The 12,365-nt window shown below is 49.1% G+C and overlaps 1 non-coding gene across 1 annotated transcript; it reads left to right on the plus strand.

Moving 5' to 3' along the window:
- Nucleotides 1-2,545: 2,545 nt before the first annotated feature.
- TRNAA-GGC (transfer RNA alanine (anticodon GGC)) lies at nucleotides 2,546-2,617 on the plus strand. Its single transcript has one exon. It is a non-coding gene; the product is annotated as a tRNA-Ala (tRNA).
- Nucleotides 2,618-12,365: the final 9,748 nt, after the last annotated feature.

A 12,365-nucleotide genomic window follows, 5' to 3' on the forward strand; every position in this document is an offset into this window, starting at 1 on the left:
GTCCCAGCATCGATATCCCAATCGCTTCCCAGCCATCAAACCCCGGGAGTGTGGTCAGTTCGGGGAGTCGTCCGTTATGCCACAATGGCGTCTCAGCAGTTAGCCTACCCCACCAACCCATACGACGTAATGTCTGCCGCCACACAGCAAAGACAACTTTCGTGACGCACGGTAACGTCCGCCGCAGCCGGGCCGAGTAGAGAATCGTGTGTAGTGTATTATCACCCATCAATGAGCGCTCCAGGGCATATGCCGGGTCTCCCCTGTCACCATACCACCACTCATTGAGTATGAGCAGCTGTGAGGCCTGATAATAAGACAGCAGATCAGGGGTGGCCAAGCCACCACAATACGTGGAGAGGAAGCACGTCCGTAGTGCCACTCTGGCCGCGCCCCCAGCCCACAGGAAGCGACTCAATGCAGAGTTAGCCTGCCGAAACCACTGGGGAGGGATGGGATGAGGATAGTTCTGTAATTGGTACAATAGACGCGGAAGAGCCACCATCTTGAATATTGCTGATCTACCGAAAATGGTTAGAGGCATCCGGGACCAAGTCTTAATGTCTTCTTGAACCTTATCCCACACGGGTACGATGTTGCGCTCCCACGTAATACGGGTGGATTCTGAGAGGAACACCCCCAAATACTTCAGACCTTCGGTCGCCTGCTGTAAGTCTGTCGCCCAGGGGCCTATCACCGCCGCGCCTCCCAGTACCCAAAGGGTGGATTTGCCTAAATTCAAGCAAAGTCCCGAGACTTCTCCAAATATTCGCATGATTTCTAACACTCGGGGGCCCGAGCGATTCAAGTCTGTGAGGAAGAAGAGGACGTCGTCCGCATATAAGGCAATCCTATCGAAAAGAGTTTCAGTCCAGACAAAACCCCGGAGCTGTGCGTCTATGCGCACCCAGGAAGCCAGAGGCTCCATAGCCAGAGAAAACAGATACGGGGACAATGGGCACCCCTGACGGGTCCCCCGTCCAATGGAGAACACCTCCGAAGTGGCCCCAGCGACCCTAACGGACGCCGTAATATCGGTATAGAGCAGTGAAATATATGACAGATACACTGGGCCCAGGTTGAGGCGAGACAGGAGCGCAAAGAGGTACGCCCAGCTAACGGAATCAAACGCCTTATGGATGTCTGCCAATAACAAAGCCGCCCTGTCTCCCGAGGTCCCCACTGCATCCACCGCTGCCTGCGCGCGCCGGATGTTGTGTCGTGTCGCACGGTGAGGCATAAAGCCCGCCTGGTCCGGATGGACTAGGTCCGCCATATACGGGAGTAAGCGGTTCGCTAGTGCCTTTGCTAGTATTTTAGCTTCTATATTGAGCAATGATATGGGGCGATACGAGTCGTGTCTGTCAGGGGGTCTGCCAGGCTTTTGAAAGACCACAATTTCGGCATGGCGCCAGTCAGGAGGCAATCTGCCCCGCTCACGTGCAGCCTCCAGAGTACATCGATAATGGGACCCCAGGAGAAGCTGGAATTTCTTAAAAAATTCGCAAGGGTAGCCATTCGGACCAGGTGCTTTCCCCACATTGAGTTGGCCCAGTGCCTCCCCAAGTTCCTCGGCCGTAAGGGGAGCATCGAGCTCCTTCCTGGCCTCGTCGGACACAGCCCGAGACGGTAAGTCGTCTATAAATTTAGCTACGTCGTCTGCGTGGAGACTATCTCGCGGGGCATATTGTGACCTAAAATAATCAGCAAAACTCGCTGCAAGCTCAGCCGGGTCTGTAATCGTCACTCCGTCCTCAGCAGTGAGGCCCGGTAGCGTGATCGGTTGGAGACGCTGCTGACACAACCTATGGAGCATGGTACCGGATTTATCTTTTAGCAATTTATTTTAATAAGATAATGATACAGAGGGTTTGTTTAAGTTTATTTCATGCGGGGACGGAAGAAGTCATTAATCATTTTCGGCGTTAGTGCAGCCGGCCGAGCGGGGGGCTCGATTTAGCCGGGCTGAGAATTATTGTGGGGCTAACCTTTTAAATTCTACAGTGGAGGCGGTCCAATTTGTGACTGCATGGGACTGCGAGTTATTTGTTGTTAGTTCATGGGAACGGAGGAAGTCGTTAATCATGTTATGCGTGGATACAGCCGGCCAAGAGGTGGGTTTGTTTAGGCGGGCTGAAAAGTGTCGCGGGGCTAATCCTTTATTTTATACAGTGGATTGCGGTTCAGTATTTACTGCGCAAGACACAAAGGCTTAGAAACAATTGCATGGCCCTTTAGAGAGGGGCAATGAAAACGAGGTGGAACGGAGAGATTTAACAGTAGTGGTGTGAAGTGAATAGCAGGCGGGTTAAGGGCTTTTATAGAGTGTGTTAGACTGGTTCTCGCTGTCTCGTCGGCTGTGGTCTGTGGAAGAGCACGATCACTACGTGCGTTCAGTGCGAGTCAAAGTGGCAGCTTTACATGGGTCCGGTCACCTCGTCCAGTTCGGTAGCGGGGGATAGGTGGGACTTATGGGGCAAAAAGCGGCATGACAGAGTCGGCTGGTTTTACACTGCTTCAATTTAGCCTTAGTTCAGATTAATCAGAGGATGTAGCTCAATGGTAGAGCACATGCTTGGCATGTATGAGGCCCCGGGATCAATCCCCGGCATCTCCGGTGACTTTCAGATACATTGAACATGGGCTATTTATTGAAATGCGGCGTGATGCAAATGGACCCGTGGGACCAACTGGTGCACCAGAGGGGTACATAGCCCTTGAATATACTCCATACATAGCATTCAGGAACTGAGTGGGGTCCTGACCTGGAGCCGGAAAAGCTGGCTAAGAGCCCACAGGATGCTCTCGAGGGAGCGGAGTCTTCTCGACTTCGACCTCTACCTCAGGTTGGTGCACCGGGGTCGACGAACCCGCAGGCAACAGAACCTCCTTTTCTCCTTCCTCCTCTTCTTCGTCACCCTCATCCTCCTGATCAGAAGAATGAGTCGGAGCCGGAGAAGGATTCAACAACGGCTTTGGTGAATGAACAGGCGAATTCACAGGCGAAGCCTCACCCTCGGAGACTTGAACCTCCGGAGTCAGAGTCTCCACATTCTTGCGAAGCAACTTCACCTGCGACTTCGGTCTCGAGCTAGAGTCCTTCCCAGAGTGATGGCGAGACTCATGAGATCTCTTCTTGTGCTTCTTCCTCGACGACTTTGAAGCATGCGCTGAAGACGACCTCGAGTGCGACTTCGAGCGAGACTTCGACCGTCGAGTCCATAACCTCGACCTCTTCTTGTCGTTCCTGCTCTTCAACTTGGCAACAAGGAGCTTTGCCTCCCTCTCACGGAGAGCCTTGGGATTCATCTTCTTACAGGAAGAACATTCCTCGACGTCATGGTTCGAACTCAAACACCAAACACAGCACTCGTGCGGATCCGTAATTGACATCATCTTGCCGCACTCTCCGCACGGCTTGAATCCAGTCTTCTTCATGGACATCTCGACACAAAGAAACAAGAGGACACCGAAAAGAAACAAACAGTAACAAAGTTACTAACAGCTACAGAGGATCCCTCGAAACCGTTAGCGTCGACGACGCGGAAAAAAGGGAACTGATGTCATCACGCCGGCGTGGGCCTATTATGCAGGCGGTGACGTCAGTGGCGTCACGCGCGGTGTCGTGCCTCTGTGACGTCGTCCACGTCGGCGCGAAGCTACAAAAAGAATTTCCGAATGTTGCTGATGCAAGGGGATATTCACAGGGTGAGAAATCCACTGGCAGATGTATCCATCAGAAATACAGATTTCTGGGGCACTTTTTTGCTTGACCATTTATTGCTTGAATTTATGCGCAAAACACATCAGGGGCCATCGATACAACGGGGGTGCCCCACTTGGGGGTGCTGGTGCAGTGTTTGCCGTTGTTTGCCCGGGGTTGCTGTTACAGGGGTGCCGGTGGTGAGCGTGGACAAGATGTTCCTGGTAGGTGGGGAGCATAGTGTAAGTGGGTGAAGGATGGATTGCGGCGGTGATGCGCATATGGGTGGTGTAGGGGGCGCAAAGCCGGCGAGATATGTTGTGAGTAGGTGCAGTACACGTTGAGCGATGGTGTAATCGTCTCCTTTTTGGTTGCTTTCATGCTGGCGGTATTCGGAGGTGTGCCGGGCTGGGAAGGTGGCGGCAGGGTGTGCAGTGCTGCCGGCAGACGGAAACTCCCGGTAGATCAGGAAGCGGGAACATCACGAGAGCATCAGCAAGCGGCCCAGCAGCAGCCCAACGGAGGTTAAGGAAGTGATGGTGATGGTTTCAGAGTCCGGCAAGCTAGGATGGGGTAACATCCTGGTTCGCGAGAAACCTCGGTTGGTTAAAGTTTAAAAATTGAACGCATGTTGGGCATAAAAACAAAGCCACTCCTTCGCGGGCAGGAACTGGGGGCAGGCGTGTTCAGTCAGGAGGTTAATGACCTGAGTGCGCCATGGATAGCATTACATGGTCTTATTGAACGCTTTGCTACTTTACCACTCCTTGCACAAGGGAAATCCTCGGGTTAGGAATGGGTGGTTCTTAAGGGCGGTCCAAGAGAGAGGGAAATAGGAAGCACCTGGGATAGGTCGCAGGGGTATTTGTAACGGTTGGCGAGCACTGGGGGCAGGCGCAGATCATGCTGGAGGTTAATGGCTTGAGGGCGCTAGGGGCAACGTACCATGGTCCTATCGAGCGTTTTCTACCTTCTTACTCCTGGCAAAGGGGAAATGTTTGGGTTAATACCAAGGTGTTCTTAAGGGCATCCCGGGAGGGCTTGGGTAATGGTTAGTGAAAGGAACGCAATTGGGGGCATTGCGTTGGGGGCCAGCTTTAACTGGAGTGCTCTGGGGTAAGTGCCTGAGTTAAGGAGTGCTGGGAGAGTGACGGTAAACGGAGTAACTCTGGTTGGGGGAGCAGGTGTAATGGCGTAAAAGCCATGGCATCACTCAGGTTGAAGGGTACGGGTTCGATTTTGCATACGCCTTTTGGTTTCATAAAGGGTAGTAAATTGAACGCAGTGGGGGATGGTGCACTTGTTGGAAACAGATATCCGGTACCACATGGGTGGTACCGGATTTCTGGCGTGTTCGTAAGGGCAATCCAAGAAGCATGGCGGAGTGGTAAGGGGTGCCAGAGATTGATGGTATACTGAGTCAAGTTACGCTCAAGGGAGACAGATACTCAAGGTGGTACCGGAGTGGTCACGGGGGTCCTGAGAATGAGTGTAATAGGATGTCTACAAGGTTGGGTGTGGGGCCAAGCACAGATCAGACCAGAGTGTAATTGCTTAAGGGCGCGCACCCATTCACCCATTAAATAATTATGAACTCTTGCGAAGGAGATGTGACCAGGAAAAGCGTTATTTCTGGTAACCCAGATAATGTTGCCTGGGGGCAGGATACGCTGGAGGATGGGGGTGCCTGTGGTTCCGTTGTAGAAAAAATCGGGGCTTCAAGGACACATATTTGGGGAAACATTGGGTGCTCAGTGTTCAGGAGCCTGAATATGGTTTAGTGTTCTGCTGGATTGCAGGGACCGTAGGTAAACCAACTGCACCATTGGAGACACTGGAAGGAGGGCAGCTACGTATTGCGGCAGAAAGGTATGTGTTAAGGCCTCATCAGCACAAGCACGTACCGATTCAGGCAGGGGTCAGACGGCCCAACATCGGGCCCTCACAGTCAGCAGTGAGGCATGGTGGCTGCAGTACAGGCAATAGAATTGCCTAGATGTTTTGCAGGCAATAGGGCTCAGGGAAGGGATGCAGAGGCTACCTAGCAGCATAGGCCACAGGCTTTCAAGCCAGTGACTCCCAAGCAGCGCTCACTGGGGAAGGGGTGGCTGCAATACAAGCAGTTTAATGGTCTAGATTGGGCATGCTGGTGGTTGCGATACTCAGCGCGGAGGGAAGTGATGTTACCGACACCTCTGGGGTACAGGGCTGGCGGTTACCACAGTAAAATCAGTGCAAGTCGGCGCCAGTGGCCGGTTGACTCAACAAGCATAAGAGGACATTTCTGGGGAGCCTGATGGTGAAGGGTCATTAGTGGAAGGTAATGGAACATCAATCAGTGGCTGGAAGAGTATAGGGACAGCGGAGGGCCATATCTACTAGGGGTGAGGCTCTCCCTTTTATCCGGCACAGAGGGGCACTGTTTTAGTGGCAATTAGAGGATCAAATACCAAGCCACTGCCAGCGACGGTGAGGATGCTTCGGTTTCTTAGGGGCGGGGGGAATGGGGATTCAATGTCTAGATGGACCCAGGAGGGGCCAGTGGCCACATGTACTATATAACCCTAATAATACGGAATAGATGGACTGGAGTAGAAGATTGTTGGGGGACGTTTCTTCAGTTTCTTAGAGGCAAGGGGAATACCCAAAAAGGGTGTTTTTTAGCTATGGAATGGACCCCATGAGGGGGTATTTTCCATGGGTATGGAGGGTAGACGGAGAGAGAGCTGGCCTACAAGTGATTCTGGCACTCTACTGCCCTAACCCAACACGGATAGACTGGAGTAGACGGTTGGGGGGGCTGTTCCATTTTTCTAGGGGGCAAGGGGATTGCCAAATAACGGTGGTTTTCAGCTATCTGTTGACTCCATGAAGGGGTGGCTCTAAACCAACATTGGTGGGCTGGAGGAGAATATTTGGGGGGGCTGCAGGTGTGCAGGTACCCTTGGGGGTGGGGGCAGATGCGGGATGCAGTGCCCTGGGGCTTTAAAGTGGTGCCACTGTCAGCTGTAGACCGGTGGGGCCGGCTGGCGCAATGGATGCAGCAGAGTGGGTACTTGGTAGGCCGTGTCAGCTAAGTTCTGGAGTACGACTATGTTCTGGGGTACGGCTAAGTTCTGGGGTACAGCTAGGTTCTGGGGTACGGCTACGTGCTGGGGTAAGGCTAAGTGCTGGGTATGGCTAAGTGCTGGAGTATGGCTAAAGTTCTGGAGTAAGGCTAAGTTCGGGAGGACGGTTAAGTTCAGGAGTACAACCAAGGTCAAGAGCAAGGCCAAAATTCAAATATGCGGCCAAGTGCAGGAGTACGGGTAGGCTGCAGAGGAGGTGAAATGTCTTGGCTAGAACTTGCTTGCTACCTTTCATAGGTGGACATTGAAAAAGAGGAGCTGTGATAAGTTGATATACCCAAGGAAGGTTTTGCCTACTACGGGGTATTGGAAATGGAAGACAAGATGTGGTGCAAAACGAAAACGTTTCTCGGGATGGCGTTTGTAGTCTTGCGGCACCCAGATCAATTGGTTTGTCTCCCTTAGTTAGTGACTCCAGGGGACAAAGGAGAATGTTTGTTAGGTTGGATTTTACTCAGGTGTTGAAGCAGGGTCACTGCCCATTGAAGCAGGGTCACTGCCCATTCGAGCAACGAAATTATCAAAAGGTGGACAAGTGGAGGTCATCTAGTTGTGAATGAAATGGCAGAATGCAGGTAGGATGATCAGTGGCCGATTGACAGCAGCAATTTTACAGTGCCTGGTTTCTTTCTTTTCGGTGACATTCATATTGTGGTTGCAAGGCATCGGACGCAAGTATGCTGGGGTGGAGATTTGCATGCGGCAATGTTATGATTCCGGTGGGCAGCAGGGGGTGAAGGAGCCCCCCTTTTTCGCTACAGTCACGCCATTATGCTCCATTAGGCATACCATGATACAGGCAGTGAAATCGGAACTGTACTTGACAGATAGGGTGCAGCAGCCCAGCGCAGGTTTAGAATTATTCATCACGCTACATTGAAGGGCCTTAGCGTTAGATCTGGAGGGCAAGGCTGTTTTTGTGGGGAGGGCGAGAGCGCCAGTAGGCTCCTCGCCCTGTGGCGGGGTCCCGGGCAAGGAAAATGGCGGGGACTCCTGTTTGACGTAGGGCTGGCCGATCCTAGAACAGGGAGGCAGTCCATGGGGCTCCGGGCTGGTGGGAGAGGGGGCTGTCCTGCTGGTGGCTCTGGACTCTCTGGCCCTACCCGAGATGTCGGGGCTTGGAGGAAGCAACCTGGTGAAAGCTGGTGCGCAAGGAATGGCGCAAAGCAGTGCCCTGGTGCCCGCGTCTAGGAGGTAGACGACAGGTAGTTGCCTGAAATGAAAGCAATGGAGATGGGTTGTGGCTTGCTGGTACAACCCGCATACAGTGAGGCGACAGGTAGTTGCCTGAAATTGAAGCAATTGAGATGGGTTGTGGCCCGCTGGTATAACCCGCATACAGTGTGTCTCTGGAGATCCTGAACGGTATATACAATTGTAACTGTAAACTGTGGTTCAAACGGATACTGTGCAACCCAATGTTTATCAATGTGTGTTGGATTGGTTAATAAAAGTTGGTCTAATGCTGACAGTTCATCTACAAATAAAGATGGCGTTATCTAAGAATTAATAAAGACTACGCAGTGAAGACCAGCCACTGGTTTGGTGCCTTTTTGTAGTGGGAAAAGAGGGGGTAACCTATGGTGGGACGAATCGCACGTTATATGCCTACTATGAGAGGCCCCCCCTCGCCTAGGGGAGGGGGGCCTTTAGTGGCATTTCAGGCGAGAGAGGCAGGGACGGTGTACATCTGGTCAGGAGAGTGGGAGGGGCCGCCATGAAATTTGAGGAGGTAAGGCAGGCACTCAGTGCGTCACGTAGGTGCGCAGGCGACCCCTCCAGGGATAAGGATAAAAGCACGGAGCACGAGGGAGAAGCCCTCTTTGTCCTCTTGCCTCGGGCGCCCAGTGGGTCGCAGCCAGAAGCAAAGTTGCCCACCCACCCATCCTTCATTTTAAAGGTAGAGCTGGCGGGGTCCAAGGCAAGGACAATGGCGGGGACTCCTGTTTGACGTAGGGCTGGCCGATCCTAGAACAGAGAGGCAGTCAATGGGGCTCCGGGCTGGTGGGAGAGGGAGCCGTCCTGCTGGTGGCTCTGGACTCTCAGGCCCTACCCGAGATGCCAGGGCTTGGCGGAAGCAACCTGGTGAAAGCTGGTACACATGGAAAGGTGCAAAGCAGTGCCCTGGTGCCCGCGTCTAGGAGGTAGACAGGTAGATGCCTGAAATGGAAGCAATTGAGATGGGTTGTGGCCCGCTGGTATAACCCGCATACAGTGTGTCTCTGGAGATCCTGAACTGTAAATACAATTGTAACTGTAACCTGTGGTTCAAACGGATACTGTGCAACCCAATGTTTATCAATGTGTGTTGGATTAGTTAATAAAAGTTAGTCTAATGTCGACAGTGCATCTACAAATTAAGATGGCGTTATCTTAGAATTAATAAAGACTACGCAGTGAAGACCAGCCACTGGTTTGGTGCTTTTTTGTGGTGGGAAAAGAGGGGGTAAACTATGGTGGGACGAATCGCACGTTATATGCCTTCTATAGAGGTTCTTTGTAGGAAGTAATTGCCTGAGTGGAGTCTTCTTACTGCAATTCTCACTCTATCACAGTTATTTCTCATGGAACAGCATTAATGATATATTAGTGATGTGGAAAGGGATTCGTCAGAGGCTGAATGATAATATTCCCTGGAGTTATTTTATCTAATGTTTCCTAATTTTCTCTTCTACCTTTAATAGATTCTTACCCCATATACAACCTATTTTTCATTTGTTCTGTTTGGTCCTCCAACCTAGACTTCTGATAGAAGTTATCCACCTGTTTTGCCTATTTCTAACAATAAGAAGTTTTTACCTCAAACATTACACAGGCGGTTAACTCACCACTCCCCTTTAACATGTCACTTACAGTTGTGAGATTTTACCTTTTTTCTGAATAATGACGAATAGAACAAGAAAAATACATTTTCCGAACAATTGATATAATAAATCACCATTTATGCACCCGCTCTGACAATATCTCAATGATATCTATCAGAAATATGTCTACAAAGGGAGATATTTCAAAGAGAATCCTCTTTTATTTATTTTTTTAATTCATTTTGTAGAAACATTCCTATATTGGAATATGTCAGGCTTTTGACTCGAATACATAAATAAGGTATGGCCCAAGGATCCAGGACATAGTTCCATTATGAGCGGCCCTTTTGAAAAACTAACATTCTAGCTTTATCCCATCCCTAAGCAACATCCCGTACCCCTGTCAAAAATGTACGGTTTCCTGCACTCCACTGAGAACCTCAGAGCAGCGGGCAGGCTACTTTTCATTGAAAGCGAGTAGCTTTGATGATGTGGGTACGGCTTAGCCGAGATACCCTCGAGTGCAATTGAGGTTCTTTTCTTCGTATTTTCCTGCAAACATCAGCCTCTCTCCCATTTTTACAGGGTTTGACTACAAGCGTCCCTTTCCCCGTTGAGCTCATTAGACCAGATTATGGCATAAAACATGTAGGTTTAATATTTTCAATACACAGAGCCTTTTTCATGTAACAACGTGGTTAACTCTATGAGAGACGGTAGTGCAGGCCTGAATAACTATGTATACTGGTAATCACGTAATCCGACACCGATCGTTTTATTGAGCCATATGGTTGCAAAATGTTTCTGAATTCTTTATCGACCACGCTAAACTGCACAACGGCGCGTTCCTGCTGTTTCCGAAACGACCGAGTGTGTTTTATGGTAAATGTTGTGTACTGTCTAGTCTGTTTTTTTGTTTTGCACAAACCTAAATTTGGGTATCACAGACACAGCCCTATCACGCTTTTCCACTTATGGTGATGTGTTTATTGGGTTATCCACATAGTGAATAGCAGTATTCCTGGTAATAGGGATCATCTTGGTGACCCTCACGAAAAGCCGTGGGGTAAAGGCTTGAAACATGTAGACCATGAGATACACACACATTAACGTATGCCTCTCAATTTTCCTCTTTTTAAGCACACCAGCAGGAGGTCAGAATAAAACTTTCTGTTCCTACTTAGCCAGGTATTTTTACCTCCAGATAAGACCCTCTCACTCTTATACCTACCATCGCTACATGGTATTGAAAAAGTGCTCCAGAGTCTCCGTTTGGTTGCAGCATGCCCCATTCCGCAGCGGAAAGGTAATAACCAGATGATGAAGCATGCCACCAAGGGAAATCTTGGTGGGTGAGGGTTATTACAAAAAAACGTTGTTTCCAAATGTAAGGATGGAAAGCTAATCCAATATATACAGTTGGTCTATTTTTGTTTGCTACACTGCTTCTGTCACTAGGCAGGTATTTCTTTAGTTCCTCAGCCACTCCGTAACTATTATGAACTCTCCTGTCATTTGAAACTAGTGCCTGACTATCTGTGAGGGTCCTGGGAATGCACAGGAGAAGCTGTTCTTTGTTCTACCAGCTGTTACTGTTAACTACCGGATAGTTAATACCTACTAAATGGTCAGCAGTTAACACAACCCTACGCTTCCTAGGCTCAGAAACAGGCTATTGTCTCCCAGCCACGGTATAGAGGCACATGGTAGGCATGCCCAGGTCCCATTCCCTTTAAAAACAAATTCAGTATGCAGAAATTAAGACACAAGCACCAGAACAAGGGAGCATAATATTCACATAATGCAAAATTGTATAACAATGAACCTATCAAAATCTTCAATTTCTTAGAAGTCATATTTTAACTTAAAGGAATACACCTTTGAAATTATACATCATTGTTCTAGTTTCACAAACTATGTCAACTACTGGAAAGCAAAGAGACAATGCACAATTTAATGCATATGGAAAAATATTTTATGCAAATATGGGAGACGTTGAAAATTTACCAGTTATCGAGGACCGATGTTTCTTCCCACCTTGGCTTGACAGCATCACACCCTTTTGAGTGGTAGGATATCACTGGGGTGGGTATGTATGGTCTTCAGTAAATAAAAGCAATTCAATTAATAGAAATGTCTTCTGCAAAGTAATAGATGCATTGGAACAGGAGTGAGGGAGTAGGGTGCTGAGATTTATTTGTACTTTTTCCATTTCTTGAAACCACAATAAACTGAATGATGCACCAAATTGTAGTTTAATGTGCTATTTTAAATGAGGGGACAGTAATGCATTTTTTGATACTGATATTCTAAAGACCATTTGTTAGACCTGTTAGGGTGGTCTTCTCCTCCATACTTTTTGCAAATACTCTCCTATTTTGTGGATTTAGACATTGTTGGACTTCGGATTCTGTGCACTTTAACCACTGCCAACCAATGGTAAAGGGCGTGTGCTCATTCTCTAAAACATGATAAAATTGTCTTACATCCGTTTGTAAATGTACTTTTAAGTCCCTAATAAACTGGTATATCACATACCCTGGGCATGTAAATTGAATGCTACTAGTGGGTCTGCAGCAATGAGCTACAAAACAGTTCTGTTGGGTGAACAAAATCTCCTCAAGGGGAATTGTAAAATAATGTTTTTCATTAAACATTAAATACTAAAGGGCCTATAAATGATCCCTCAAATCATGTGTGAAACTTTCCCTACTCAAAAAACACAAATCT

This window comes from Lissotriton helveticus, chromosome 4_1 (assembly GCF_964261635.1).
Source record: "Lissotriton helveticus chromosome 4_1, aLisHel1.1, whole genome shotgun sequence".
NCBI lineage: Eukaryota > Metazoa > Chordata > Amphibia > Caudata > Salamandridae > Lissotriton > Lissotriton helveticus.